Source organism: Delphinus delphis, chromosome X, assembly GCF_949987515.2.
Source record: "Delphinus delphis chromosome X, mDelDel1.2, whole genome shotgun sequence".
NCBI classification, from domain to species: domain Eukaryota; kingdom Metazoa; phylum Chordata; class Mammalia; order Artiodactyla; family Delphinidae; genus Delphinus; species Delphinus delphis.
The window spans coordinates 95,161,955-95,176,769 of record NC_082704.1 but is presented as its reverse complement, the minus strand read 5'-3'; positions in this window follow the sequence as shown (position 1 = coordinate 95,176,769).

Sequence of the window (14,815 nt, the reverse complement as noted above, 5' to 3'; positions counted from 1 at the left end):
CCTTCTGCTCTGCCGTCTTTTCCAGAATCGAGGGGCTGCTTTCAGTTTGCATGCTTGCTGCCTCTTTCCTCCGTGTGTGCTGGCAGTTCTCCCCTTGATATGGGGTGTGCAGGTGCAGCAGCCCTTGCGTGCTCCCAGGATGGCGGGGGCAGGGCTTGGCACCTGCTCACAGGTCTCCTAGGGTCGGCTGCGGTCCATGCACTCCCGGGACCTCAGGCGTAGGGCTTGGCGCCTGCCTGTGGGTCTCCTAGGGGCAGCTGCTCTCTGCGCTGTCCCAGGGCAGCAGGAGCAGCGCTTGGCACCTGCCTGTGGGTCTTGTGGTGATATCCTGTGCCCACTTCTGGAGCCCACAATAGCGTTGGTGACTCGCTCCTGCCCTGGGAGCTCCTGTAGTTGGTGTCTCGTTGCCTGGGAGTGCTCACAGGGAAAGAAGCTCTTATAGTGGTCCCACCCCTCTTCTCGTGTGCCCCCCAGTAATGGCACCTTGCCTCTCTGGCAGGCCCTGGCTTCTTCGGAGTACACCCTCAGTTGCCACAGTCCAGCCTCTTCAGGCTGTCTCCGCACAGCCAACCCCAGTCCTGTCTCTGGGCCTGACCTCTGAAGCCTGAGCTTCAGCACCCAGCCCCCTCTGCAACAAGTGAGGCAGGGAGACTGCACTGAGCTTCTGGCCGGATCTTTTTAAATGTTATTCACGAATGTAAGTGCAGGCGTTTTGAGTTAATCACTTGCGTGATTTCTTATTTGAATAGTGCCCTAGTGTGATTCTTTCCTTAAACTGTTCTTAAAATAATAATACTCTTGAATGGTTATATTCGTACTAAGGGGTGATAATGGATGGTGTTTCTCAGATATTTTATACCTCAGCATTACTTCCTAGGTAAGTAGGTAACAGTAGAATATATGTTATCGCTAAGAAAAACCTAAAACTTAAAAACTAACTTTTCTAAGGGAAAATCAACAAACAAGCATGGACTGGGACCTCAAATTTCCACAAAGGAAATATGCATATGTATAAACAAAAGCCTTTCATCCAGTGTTCCGTTAACGAAGAATGTAAACTAAGTAGAAAGACAGAGTGAGAAACCTTCAGAGCAGATAGATTGTATTTTTTTTAATGTGATTATAGGACCATAAAATGAAATGTTTGTGGTCAGTATTTGTATTAGTCAGTGTTCTGCAGAGAAACAGAACCAATAGGATTGATTGATTGATTGATTGTAAGAATTGGCTGACGCAATTAAGGAGGCTGACAAGACCCAAGATCTGCAGTCAACAAGCTGGAGACGCAGGAGAGCCTGAGTAGAAAGAGAAGCCAGAGGAGCTGATGGGTCAGTTTAAGTCTGAAGTCAAGAAAAAAACTGATGTCCCAGATCGAAGGCAGTCAGACAGGAGGCGTTCCCTATTGCTCAAACGAGGGTCAGCCTTTTTGTTCTTTTGAGGCCTTCAGCTTATCCACACTAAGGAGGGCAATCTGCTTTACTCAGTCTACCAATTCAAGTTTTGTTTTTTTTTTTTTTCCCCTTGCGGTACGAGGGCCTCTCACTGTTGTGGCCTCTCCCGTTGTGGAGCACAGGCTCCGGCCGCGCAGGCTCAGTGGCCATGGCTCACGGGCCCAGACGCTCCGGGGCATGTGTGATCCTCCCAGACCAGGGCACGAACCCCTGTGCCCTGCATCGGCAGGCGGACTCTCAACCACTGCGCCACCAAGGAAGCCCTCAAAGCATTTTTTAAAATATATTTTCTTGGCCGCTGCGCCACGCAGCACGTGCACTCTTAGCTCCCCGACCAGGGATCAAACCTACGCCCCTTGCATTGGAAGCACGGAGTCTTAACCACTGGACCACCAGCGAAGTCCCTCAAAACATTTTAAAAAGTAGGTTCATTGGCTTATTCATATTGGGGAACGAATTAGGGACAACCAGTTGTCAACCATCACCTGCAAAAAATGTTCACATAAAAATAGCAAAAATTGGGAATTCCCTGGCGCCCCAGTGGTTAGGACTCAGTGCTTTCACTGCCGAGGGCGTGAGTTCAGTCCTTGGTTGGGGAACTAAGATCCCACAAGGCACACAGCAAGGCCGGGGGAAAAACAAAAAAAAAAAAGCAGAAATTGTAGAAGAGGGAAAAGACTAAAGAAAATACAGAGTGACTGCGGAGGGGACAAAGATGTAAAAAACTGGGGTATTGTGTGATGTTGGGACAATGCAAATCACTGGACTTCTGTATTACATTTATTTTATCACAGGTCCCTTGGTGAAGAAAATCTTTGCACATGGTCACTTCTATCTCAGTGTGTCTTCTTCAGACAGTGACCACCAGGCAACTCTTTAAAGGAGCAGTTGCACAAATTAGTTGCATTCAAGGACTTTCATTTCTTCAGTTTAGCCCAAGGCTCTTAATCTCAGCAACAAAGTATATCTGAGACTGGTGCACTCAAGGAGTGTGTCATCTCAAGACAAAAACGCAGAGTACCATTCATCCATTGCTTTCTGTGCCACTGCCCACCTTCTACGCCTTAATACCTTTGATCTATGGCCAGGGCTCCTTATCTGGTTGACTTCCCTTTAGTCTCTTTCTCACCCCTCCAATAAATCCTCCATACTGACTCTAATTGTGCATCTTTCCAGAACCAAGACCCAGCATGGCGTTCTTCCTTCATTGGATTTCTGCAGCTAGAAAAAAACCCAGCTTCTCAGCCGGCCGTTTAAAACCTTCCACAGCCTTCTCCTGACCTGCCTTTTCTACTTTGTCTTCTTTACTCCCTGCGTTCTATACAACTCCATGCTGTTGTAGCTACTGTTTCTGAATGCATCCGCTCTCATCCACTTTCTGGGTCAAGCTCAAGCTTGCTTCTCAGCCTTGCTGCTAACCCCATCCCTTTACTGCCATTCTGACAATGGAGTCCTATCCATCCTCCGTGACCTTGTTCAAATAATTCCCTAGAGAATCCTCCTAGATGTCTGCAGTTGGAAGCAACCTACCTTTTGCTTATGTTCCCAGAACACTTTGCACCTTTTTCAGAAAACTCTTCAGCAGCTGGCCTTTTTAGTCAATTACTACCACTGCCTCCCTTTCACTAGATGATGAGTGCCTTTGGGGCAAAGCCTGTGTTGTAGTCATCATTGTGTCCCTGATAGTACCTAGCACAGTATGAACATTTGATGGGGATTCAGGAAACATTTGGTGACAACCTAAGATAAGATTACAGCAAGAATATCACACAAGTAATATCCAGGAGGTAATACTGAACATCCTGTTAGTTTTAATGGTAACCTTATCTCTGGCCCTATTTGTAAGACTGTTAGGCAATAAAGAACTTGCTAGATAAAACATTTCTATCCCCTTTACTGAAGATTGTCATTCTATCCATTTATGCTAAATCTTTATTGGGGGGGTCAAAGTCAAATAGCAGAAACAGTTGAGATTGGCATTTTAAATAGAATTTGGTGTTACCCAGGTGTAACGAAAATTTCTAGTATATGATTATTGAAAGTCAGTTCTCCTACCATTGTGTAATATATTTTTTAGCGCATTGGTCAAGTGTTCTTCCCTGTTTGTTTTTAGAACCCTCTCCCTCCCGTACCATGGCAAACAGACCAGAGAGAGTTAGTAAAGAGTACTGATAACTATCACTTATGTATATATCTTTTTATCATGTTCTGAGCACTATACTGTATTTTAGGTTATTTAAACCTTCTAAAATCTCTTCAAGGAAGGATTTGTTTCCTTTCTGTGAATGATGAATATTAGGCTCAAAGAGCTTAAAATTTCTCGTCTCAGATCTAACAGTCAGCAAATGGCAGAAGCAGGTTCCAATCCAGATTTTCTGACTCAGAATAGCCTACTCGACCTTGGACGAGAGAAAGAAGAAGAGTTGGTCTATAGAAATATCATTTGCAGTCCATCCCCAGACCCAGCCAATATCCCCAGAATGTATCTAACCTCGAAAAAATCCGTGTAATGACTAGATTTCCCTGTATAACCAAACTTATCTATTTGTGTTTCAGCAATACCTGTATTACACTGAAAACTATCTGTGACCATTTTCCAAGATTAGTGTGGTTTGTTCTCTGAAAGAAAAACTTATACCAGAGCTTATTAGAGCTCCAAAATGGGGAAGATGGAGCTAATGCAAGTCTTGTTGTAAATTATCTAATTATCTTGACCTTCAAGAAAAGTTCAGAAGGAGCTTCCTTCATTCTCTCTTTCTATTATTTTACATTTTCACCGTTTTCTCAATACCAAAGAAATGTTTCTAAGGAGCTCCACTCCCGAGAACAGCCTGTCCGGGTCCTTTAGCTCCATCTTCTCCTGTATTCAGAGCCATCCCTATCTTTGCCTTCATGATCCTCAAATTCAGTATTTCTTAGCGAGCCTTTAATTTGCTCTCTTTTTGTTCTTCTCCTCACGGGACCAGCAGGTCATTAGATGCCCTCTCTGTGTGTCTGCCAACCTAGCTGTACTTCCCAAGTCAAAATTGGGCTGTGTGGTTTGACAAATACAAGCATGCTCTTCGAGGTAAGGGAAATGGACATTAAAATTGAGATTGTCCCAAACCCTTTGGATGTATGGCCCCATACCTATCTATGTATATTTTGTGTTCCTTTATTCTGTAGCTGTAACTTACCTTCACATGAGAGCAGAGGAGAGGGACTTGGATACCCCCGTTCCTGACTAGATACGCGATTTAATTCTGTTACTTCTTCTTATTCACAACACCTCTCCACAGATTCCCTTGGAAAATAGAGACTGGCTAATTTAGAAGTGTTTCACGGATATGTCATCACCCTGTTTAGAGTGATCTTACTCCAAATTCTTGCACATAGCATTCAATAAGTATTGTTGAATGAATGAATGAACGAATTGAAATGAAACTGAGTTTATTTTAACTGTAGCACACAGGTACTCTTTGTGGTTGATATTCTTCTGTTGTCCATTCTCTGATTCTTGGCATGTGCCGCAAAGGTGAGGCAAAAGCTAACCCAGACGCTGAATTTTCCTGATAGTGTCTCTGATAAGGTTGGGCTACTTAGTGACATTAGTGAGATGTAAAAATCTCAAATGTTTCTGATGTGCATATCTCTCCCTCATCACCACAGATGATTCAGCCCCAGTTTTATTTGATCGGGACCCCGTGGATGTTGGGGATTTCCCCACTATGCATCTTTATCGCCGCAGACTTACACCAAGACTCAAGGTGCTTTTGTTTTATGACTTAAATCTGTAATATCCAGATCCTGACATATTTTTCTCTGCACTAAGTGAACTCAGACTTGCCCCGAAACTCAAGATGTGACCCTAGAAATGCAAAAGGAGCCTTTATGAGAGGCAAAAACACATCTTCATTCTGCTGCCTGCACATCAAATTCATTAGCTTGTTCCCGAGTCTAAAAGGAGGGTAAATGCTGAAGGTAGATGATTCACTGTGAAGTGTAGAGTTAATTAAAGTCGTTGGCAGATGTTATATGACAACAGGGGACTCTATGGAGTCTTAGTACCTCCTCAGTACCTTTCATATGTCTTGTGGTTGGGTGACCAGACATGATGCAGCCTAAACTTGAGTTGTCTCTTGCTCCTTTTCATTTCTTCCAGTGGTCATGCAAGATTGTTAATGTTGTTTTCAAAGAAATTCTAGATCGGTTACTTATGCCACTGAATTAAACTAGCTGGAGGTCATGATCCTTTTGCTTTCCCTTGTCAGTGATGTTACGACCGGGCCCGAGGCTCACAGTTTTCAATGTTCGCCGTCTCAGGACGTCTTTATTCCACGTTCCTTCCTTAGGTCTTTTGTGTGAGTCTCACGTGATGGTGAGGAGATGGCCAAGATGAAGGGAAGCCGAAGGGGGTCAGGAGTGGGCATTCTGAGCTAAGCAAGGAGCATAAACAAAGGTGTCAGAGAGGAACAGCACAGGATGCTTGGGAAACCGCAAACAGTTGCGCGACCTCTGTAATTAGTCCAGAAATGGGAGGAGATGAAGCCGGACAGGTCGGCAAAGCCAGGTGGGGAACGACCAGGCCAGGTGGGGAGGGGCAAGGACGCGGTGCGGTGCTGTGTGGGGGCCTCCTCATGTAGTACAGGGAGCCTCCCGGGGGTGAGCCAGGAGCGATGCTGTTAGAGTTACACTTACATGTGTGACTTGGGCAGCTGGGCGGAGGTTGGGGGGACTTTGAAAAGCACAGGCCTGGAAGAAGGAAGCCAGATGGGGAGGGAGCATGGAAGCCCAGGAAAGAGATGATAAGGGCCCACAGGAGGGTATTAGAAATGGGGAGGATGGGCTGAATCTGAGGGATATTTTAGGGGAGGGGAGAAGCGGGGCTGTTTGGCTGGCTGGTTGGGCGGATCTGGGGAGGGAAGGAATGAACCCCAGTTCTGGCGGGTGCAGGGCGAGACCACGGTTGTTGGCAGCTGGGACTGACAACTCAGGAAGAGCGGCAGCAGGGTCATCCTTCAGTTCAGCAGGATTTACAGAGGGCCTTCCTCAAGGTCAAGTAGCTGGAAGATGGTGAATGGGGTGCAGGAGACGTTGAGTTTGAGGTTCTGGTGGCATACCCACGGACAAATGTCTGACGGTGGGAAATGGAACTTTGAAGCTGGAAGGAGGGGTGTGGGCCAGAGATAACAGATCTGTGAGTCCCCAGCTCATAACTGGTAGTCGAAACTGAGAGTCAATTTATCTACCCAGGGAGCACGTGGCAGAAGGGGAACAATGGGCTTGGTAAAACTCTAGAAGATGTAAACATTAAACTGTTTATAGAATTCCCTTTATCGTTTAATGGTAATCCATGCACATTATATGAAATCCAAAGGGTCGGAAAGGCACGTAGAGCAAAGTGAGTCTTTCTCCAACCTCATCCCCTGGCTGTAGTGCTCCCAGCGCTGGGGGCTGCCACCTTTATTGGTTTCTTGTGTACCGTTTGAAAGATATTCTCTACATATGCACATATTTGCAAATATGTTTGTGGTTGTTGGGGTTATTTCACACAGTGCCGTCTAGTGTTCAGTCTGGTCGAGCTGCGGTCCTGGGGACCCACCCATGTGCAGATGTCTAACAGTCAGTGAGAAATAGACCTTTGAGGCTTGCAGGAGAGGTGTCAGCCAGAGATAACAGATTTATAAGGCATCAGCTCACAGGTGGTAGTTGAAACCCTGAGAGTGGATTATCTAGTCACGGAGTGCTTATTTCCTCCTAGAAATGCAACAGAGAGGGGAAGAGAGGAGTGAGCGATAGAAAGAAAAAGGGGGAGAGAAAGGGTGTGAACCTGAGGAGAAGTGAAGAAGGGGAGGGACGTTATTGCTTTTAAGAAAATAAATTATTAGAGGAAAAAAAGAGAACAGTTCAAGTTGTGTTTTGTTCCAGATAGCTAACGGGGTGGGGGAAATAAAGCATTATGATAAAACGGACAGCATAGGGCTTTTGGAAGAGGTGGAGGGACAGACAGCACAGAGACACCCTTTCTCTGCTTGTTTAATTTCCTTAAGACTTACATTCTGGGAAGTCTCGCGAAGCCTTCAAACCTAGAGGCCTCTCAGTAGTATGCATTGAAAATACATGGGACGTTTTCCTTTTAAAAGCATTCTAGCAACACCCTCCTCCTTTTGAATGAACCGGCCTCATGATGTCAGAAGCAGCGGCGCACTCCAGCTCGGAGGTTCTGGGCAGTGGCTTGCTGGCCTCTAGTGGCCAGGAAGGAGCCTCGCCGCTCCCGGCTCCGCCTGGCTTCACTGTGACTTCAGCGAGGAGAGGGGGATGTGGACAGGGGTTTATGCTAATAAGGGTCTTAGTTACTAACCACGTGGAGGGCTTCTTGGGAATACTGGAGACGATTGGCTTCTTCATGCAAACCCCCATTTACCTGGATAACAAACTTGCTTTGGCCCAGAACAGATTATGGAGGCAGCATTTAGGCCCAAACTCGAATTCCTTGTTTCTAAGACGTAGAAAATATTCTAAAGATAATGCTTTCCAGTTTCTCTGGTGAAAGGTGCAAAAGTAGATGGCAGGTAAGATAGGTTTGGAGCAGACTCGTGAGCATGTGAGGAGGCAGATCAAATGGAAATAACGAAAACCAAACAAGTGTGTAAACTCTAAAGGAGGATGTACATAGCATTATTTTGAGGAAAACTCAGTGATCATGTGGCCTCCGTAATAGTTTCTTGAGCAACCTTTGCAACTTCTCCAGGCTTCAGCTTGCCCATCTGGGAATACCGGTACGTCCCACGTGTATGCGTTGCCAAGATTACACGAGTCAGAACGTGAAGGGCTTACTTTACCTTTCACTGTGCAGCAGTGACACTTATTAAGTTTTAATAAATTTAGCTATTATTATTATTTTACTGTTTTAGTATTATTATTCTCTAGGAGATACAGTCCCATCTTCAGTTTTAGGACGGACTGGGAGAATCTTGCCCTAAATTGAAATTCTGCTTGACAGTTTATACAGGTCTTCAAGTACATGTTGATCCCACTTAATTAAGGCAGCGCCTAAAATTCCTCATAAACTTCTCCTCAAATAGATGGAATGCTCCTTCTTCTAAGGGGAAAGATGTACTTGAATGGCCTCTTTTTTTTTTTTTTTTCCCGCGGTACGCGGGCGTCTCACTGTTGTGGCCTCTCCCATTGCGGAGCACAGGCTCCGGACGCGCAGGCTCAGCGGCCATGGCTCGCGGGCCCAGCTGCTCCGCGGCATGTGGGATCTTCCTGGATCGGGGCACGAACCCGTGTCCCCTGCATCGGCAGGCAGACTCTCAACCGCTGAGCCACCAGGGAAGCCCTGATAGCACTTTTTGTTATTTATTTTTATTATCCCACTAGACTATAAAGAAAATGGTTGTTAGAAAACTCCGTTTTTAATAACTCAGTTTTAATAAATTCTCAAATACATAGGGACTTTAAAGGAAAAGCTTTTCATCTAACTTATATCATTATTTGTGGCGGTAAAGAGTGGGTTATCAATTGTTAAAAAAGAGAAAAGCCCTACCTGAAACATTGCACGATGAATGTTGAAGCTAATCCAAGGTTCCCTGTCAGCCATTCTGTAGGGTTCCATTGATCACTTAGGAGCACGAAAGCGAGTGTCTGGATACTGTTTCGAATGTGACTGCCTTTCGGGACTTCCGTGGTGGTCCAGTGGTTAAGACTCCGCCCTTCCAATGCAGGGGGCGCGGGTTCGCTCCCCGGTTGGGGAACTAGGGTCCTGCATGCTGTGTGGCGTGGCCGAAAAATAAAAAATAATTTAAAAAAAGAATGTTACTGCCTCTCAACTTTAAATAAACCTCGTCAATTACCTTTATTTTTCCAGAAGGAATTAACTTCTAGTTTTCAACTAGCTTGGCATTTTCATCTTCATTTCTAATATTTCCGGTATTCTCCAGCACAAGGGTCCTCACTTTTCTCCACGTATCTTCAGAATAGAACTCCTGTCTGTCCTCATGACTAAGCTTCGAACCACACGTCATCATATCCCAAAGACAGATTCATTCCTAGTTAGACACAAATCAAAAGTTTGTGAGTGATTTGACACTTATAATGTCCTTTATTATTTTGAATAAGTACATTATCACCAGGTACACCAAAAAACTGATATTGACATTACTTGTTTGCATTCAAGGCCACGGAACCAAGAGTAGGATGAAAACTGGAAGTGGAGAGAACGGGAGAGGATGACATCTTCCTGACTTGGCTAAGGAGCCAGACTTGGAGGAGTCGCAAGAAATCCGTCTGTCTTTGACTGCTGTGTCACTTTCCATGTATCTCCCAGTGCCCTAAGCCAGAGTTTCTTGCTCCCCGACGCACACTCCCCTGCCCCCCTCCCAATCAGAAGTCCTCTATTCTCAGTCTCTGTGGTCTTTGCTCCTTGTACCTGATCACACTCATGGGGTGGACAGTGCTTGCTACATTGTGCAGTTCATCTGTGGTGCCTTAATCTTCAGGCCTTTAGAAGAAAAGCAAAAACTTGTGGATAATGATGCCATCATGGATCTTTGTTTGAACATGGGCAATTCCTTGTGCCACAGTGTTGGTTTTGGCAGCCAAATGTATCTGATTCTTCTTCAGACTGTGAGTAAATCTGGAGATTTTACAGGGCTGCTAGCTCACGAAGTGTTTCATGTTAGACTTGTGGAGTCCTCGCTCACGTAACTTCCTAGTTACCCTAGACAAGCAAATCTGCGCTCCCCGTGACTTTCATGACAACAAAGGGAAGGTTCTTCTAGTATGGCAGAGGACCCAGGGACAATTCTCCTGGTGATTTTAAGTTTTCCAAACACTGCTGAGTTTTCCTTATTATTCTCTTGGCCTTCTCTCTGAGTGGTGAGGTTACGCTAGAAGTGGAGCTTCTTAATCATAACATCACTACCTCATTAGCAGAAAGAAGTCAGGCCCAAAGAGCATGAGTCCTAGAAAGTTGTTTGCAAGCAGCCTCAGTAGTGGTGCTGCTGTCCTTGCCTGTCAGTGTAGAAGCCCAGCCGGAGAAGGCCTGGCGGGGACAGTAAATTAAACAAGGAGGCCCCTGGGCTGAGGTGGCTCGGAGGCCACTGTGAAAGTGAACTGAAGTCTAAGCCTGCATATGCCTCAAGGCTACTAAATTGAAACCTAAGGGCAACCAATCACAACAGGCCAACTAGGCTTTAAGCTGTAACCCATCGAAGCATTTCCTTTCTTTGCTTCCACACTTCTCTGTATAATCTTTCAGCAGAGCACCCCTAACAACTTCCGGTTTGGCACTGTGCCATTGGAATCAATGTTTGCTCGGATAAGCTCTTAAAATTTTTAATATACCTCAGTTTATCGTTTGACAACACCAAACGCTGAACACCTTCAGACAGGGACATTTATTTCCTCCCGAACATTCAGTTCAGTGAGCAGATTTGATTTCTGCTACGGTAGAATTCTGGCAAACAGGGAAAATAATCATCTTCTGTTTTCAATCTTTCTATGTTTTGCATTATATTTTTGATGTACCAGGGCGTAAAAGGCTTCCGACAGTAATAGGGACATTCCATGAGGTGGCAGTAATTTTACTGAAGCAAGTGCATTGAAATTCACTTGAGGTTTTTCTCATTATCAAATTCTATGCCAAATGAGTATTCCATAAATCCAAATGGATTACCAGTGGGATATACACTTGTTATAGAACAACATTACATATTTGGTCTACATCAGAAATAGTAAGCCTTGTTTGCCATTGAAAATGTCTTTATATGTTCCTTTTTAAACTTTTTAAACCATTTTTAATTGAAGTATAGTTAATTTACAATGTTGTGTTAGTTTCAAGTGTACAGTAAAGTGATTCAGTTATTCATATATATATATATATACACACATATACATATTCTTGTTCAGATTCTTTTCCCTTCTAGGTTATTACAAGATATTGAGTATAGTTCCCTGTGCTGTACAGTCGGTCCTTGTTCGTTATCTATTTGATACATAGTAGTATATGTATTTTAATCCCAACCTCCTAATTTATCCTGCCCACCCCCACCCCCCCATCCCCTTTGGTAACCATAAGTTTGTTTTCCATATCTGTGAGTCTATTTCTGTTTTGTAAATAAGTTCATTTGTATCATTTTTGTAGATTCCACGTATAAGTGATATCATATGATAGTTGTCTTTCTTTGTCTGACTTCCTTCACGTGATAATCTCTAGGTCCATCCATGTTGCTGCAAATGGCATTATTTCATTCTTTTTTGTGGCTGAGTAGTGTTCCATTGTGTGTGTGTTTGTATATATATACATACACACATACATACACACATACCACATCTTCTTTATCCACTCCTCTGTTGATGAACATGTATTTTGCTTCTCTGTCTTGGCTATTGTAAATAGTGCTGCTCCGAACATTGGGTGCATGTATCTTTTCAAATTAGAGTTTTGTCTGGATATATGCCCAGGAGTGGGATTGCTGGATCATATGGCAACTCTATTTTCAGTTTTTTTGAGGAACCTCTATACTGTTTTCCATAGTGGCTGCACCACTTTACATTCCCACCCACAGTGCAACAGGGTTCACTTTTCTCCACACCCTCTCCAGTATTTATTGTTTGTAGATTTTTTAATGATGGCCATTCTAACTGGTGTGAGGTGATACCTCATTGTGGTTTTGATTTGCATTTCTCTAATAATTAGTGATGTTGAGCATCTTTTCATGTGCCTGTTGGCCATCTGTATGTCTTCTTTGGAGAAATGTCTGTTTAGGTCTATTCTTCCTGAGAGGCGCGTCTTAACTATCTAGGGCCCATTTTTCCAAAGCACAATGCTGTTGCATACTTAATAGACTCCAGCATAGTGTAAACATAACCTTCGTATGCATGAGGAAACCAAAAAATGTGTGTGACTGACTTTATTGCAATATTGGCTTTATTGCAGAGGTCTGGAACTGAACCTGCAGCATCTTCGAGGTACACCTGTGTTTGTAAAAAAGACTGCAGTAATATCCTCCCACTGTCCATACCCATGAGCACTTCCCTCCCACACTGGCTCTGTGCTTGCCCGCGTGACTTACTTTGGTTAATGGGGCAATAGCAAATGTGACATAAACGGAGACTTGAAAAGTGCTTGCCCTCTTTTGCTGCTCTTGGGAACCCTGTAATCACCACCATGCAACAGGCCCAGACTAGCCTGCTGGATGATGAGGGACACATGGCCAAGTCATCCCCTGCCTCTCCTGACAGAGAGCCAACAATCAGACACGTGAAGGAGGCCATCTGGAACTAACCAGAGAAAGAAAATTTAAGATAAGATCTGAAGCCTACTAGGAGTTAGCCAGCAAGTCTCTCTGTGCCAGCCAGTGCCCAATATCAAGCCAGGAACTGCCTCTCAAAGAAGGTGGGCTGGTGCCAGACACGTAACAAGACCCTCCTCAGGAGGATAATAGTTATGTATAATGCCTGCACTAAAAGATCCTGGTAGATAACCTTTGATCAAGTGGTCACCTGGCAGTCCTGTGTGTAATACTCGTGTGATAAACTGTATTCAGCATTTGAAGCTATAGTAAAATGATAGCCCAAAATTAACTTAAATTTGAGATACTTTATTCTTTAATAAAAACACAGGATCATACTATACAGAATTTAAATATGCGTGAATCTGAACAATTTCTTTTATCACAGTGAGCATGCAAGTGTCTACAAGATGAGCACTCTTAAAATTAGGGCCAGGTGATAGCTTCAGTTAGCTGGTTCCAAGTTTCTTTTAACTCTTAATGTCTTGGAATAGAATCTCGAGTGAAGAAGTCCTATATTTGGCAATATCTTAATACACTTATTTCTATCTCAAGAGACCTAGTTACTACTACAGATGTGAATAATTCTAAACAGCAATACATGATTTACTTAGCTTCTGTACTTGTAAACTGGGAAAGGGAAGAAAAACAAAAAGTGTGGAATCATTTTAACATCATTAATTGTTGACTCTTAGTAAAAGTTACATATGGCCAGAAATATACATGGGATACAAGAACAGTAAGGAAAAGTTCTGCATCTTATTCCACTTAATCATCACACATGTAACAAATAATTGTAACTTTTATTGATATTTCATAAAACCAACTTTCACTCCCTTTTAAGTCCTCAACTTCATTTTCTTTTTTTAAGGAAACTTTATTTATTTATATATAAACATCTTTCTTGGTATATAATTGCTTTACAATGGTGTGTTAGTTTCTGCTATATAACAGAGTGAATCAGCTCTATGTATACATATATCCCCATATCTCCTCCCTCTTAAGCCTCCCTCCCACCTCCCCCATCCCACCCTTCTAGGTGGACACAAAGCACCGAGCTGATCTCCCTGTGCTATGCGGCTGCTTCCCATTAGCTATCTATTTTACATTTGGTAGTGTATATACGGAACTTCACTTTTATTTATTTATTTATTTTTGGCTGTGTTGGGTCTTCGTTGCTGCACGCAGGCTTTCTCTGGTTGTGGCTCGCGGGCTCTAGAGCGCAGGCTCAGTAGTTGTGGCGCACGGGCTTAGTTGCTCCACGGCATGTGGGATCTTCCCGGACCAGGGCTCGAACCTGTGTCCCCTGCATTGGCAGGCAGATTCTTAACCACTGCACCACCAGGGAAGCCATCAACTTTATTTTCAATCCCTGCTGTTAGCTTCATGCTTGGGACTTGCCAGATTAAAAATTTTATAACCATAATCGTTTCAGAAGGAATTGGGATTAATTTTGGTAGATTGTATAGTGGATTACCACCATCTCTATTTCCTCTCCCCTACCGTTTAATTCAGTTAGGCCGTAAAGCTTGTGAAGGATATGTTTGCTGTTTCTTTTTTGGCCTCTCCAGCACTTACCACAGTGTTTGGTAGGAGCTTAGTAAATGATTGTTGAATACTCAGAGGAAGTGCCTAATCCGTCCCTTCTTCTCCCTCACTTCCTCTTAGTCCTCAGTAAATTTTGGCGAATATGACTAAGACATGCTCAGAATCTGCGAGGGGGTTTAAGTCGGGATGCTTTAATGTCTCTGCACTTTGTCTCCATATTTTACTGCCTGTAATTCCATGACTAGTGATACTCCCCTAGAGATCTGGACAGTATGCTTTCTTCTTTCCATTTCTCATGCTCTCTCTGTGAATCCCCATCCATCCTACGCATCAGGGCCAGGGCTGAATAACGTGTGTATCTTTACCTGGGTCAGTTTTGCAAATGTAAGGAATTTGTTGCTTCAGTGATTTGGACAAATCAATTCAGGTGGTTTCATGCACACATTCAAAACTGTGCCCATGTAATCATTGGAAAGAGTTAGCAAGGAAGGAGGCAAGCCTGGGAGAGATGGAATGCACTTACATTTTTCATTTCCCTCT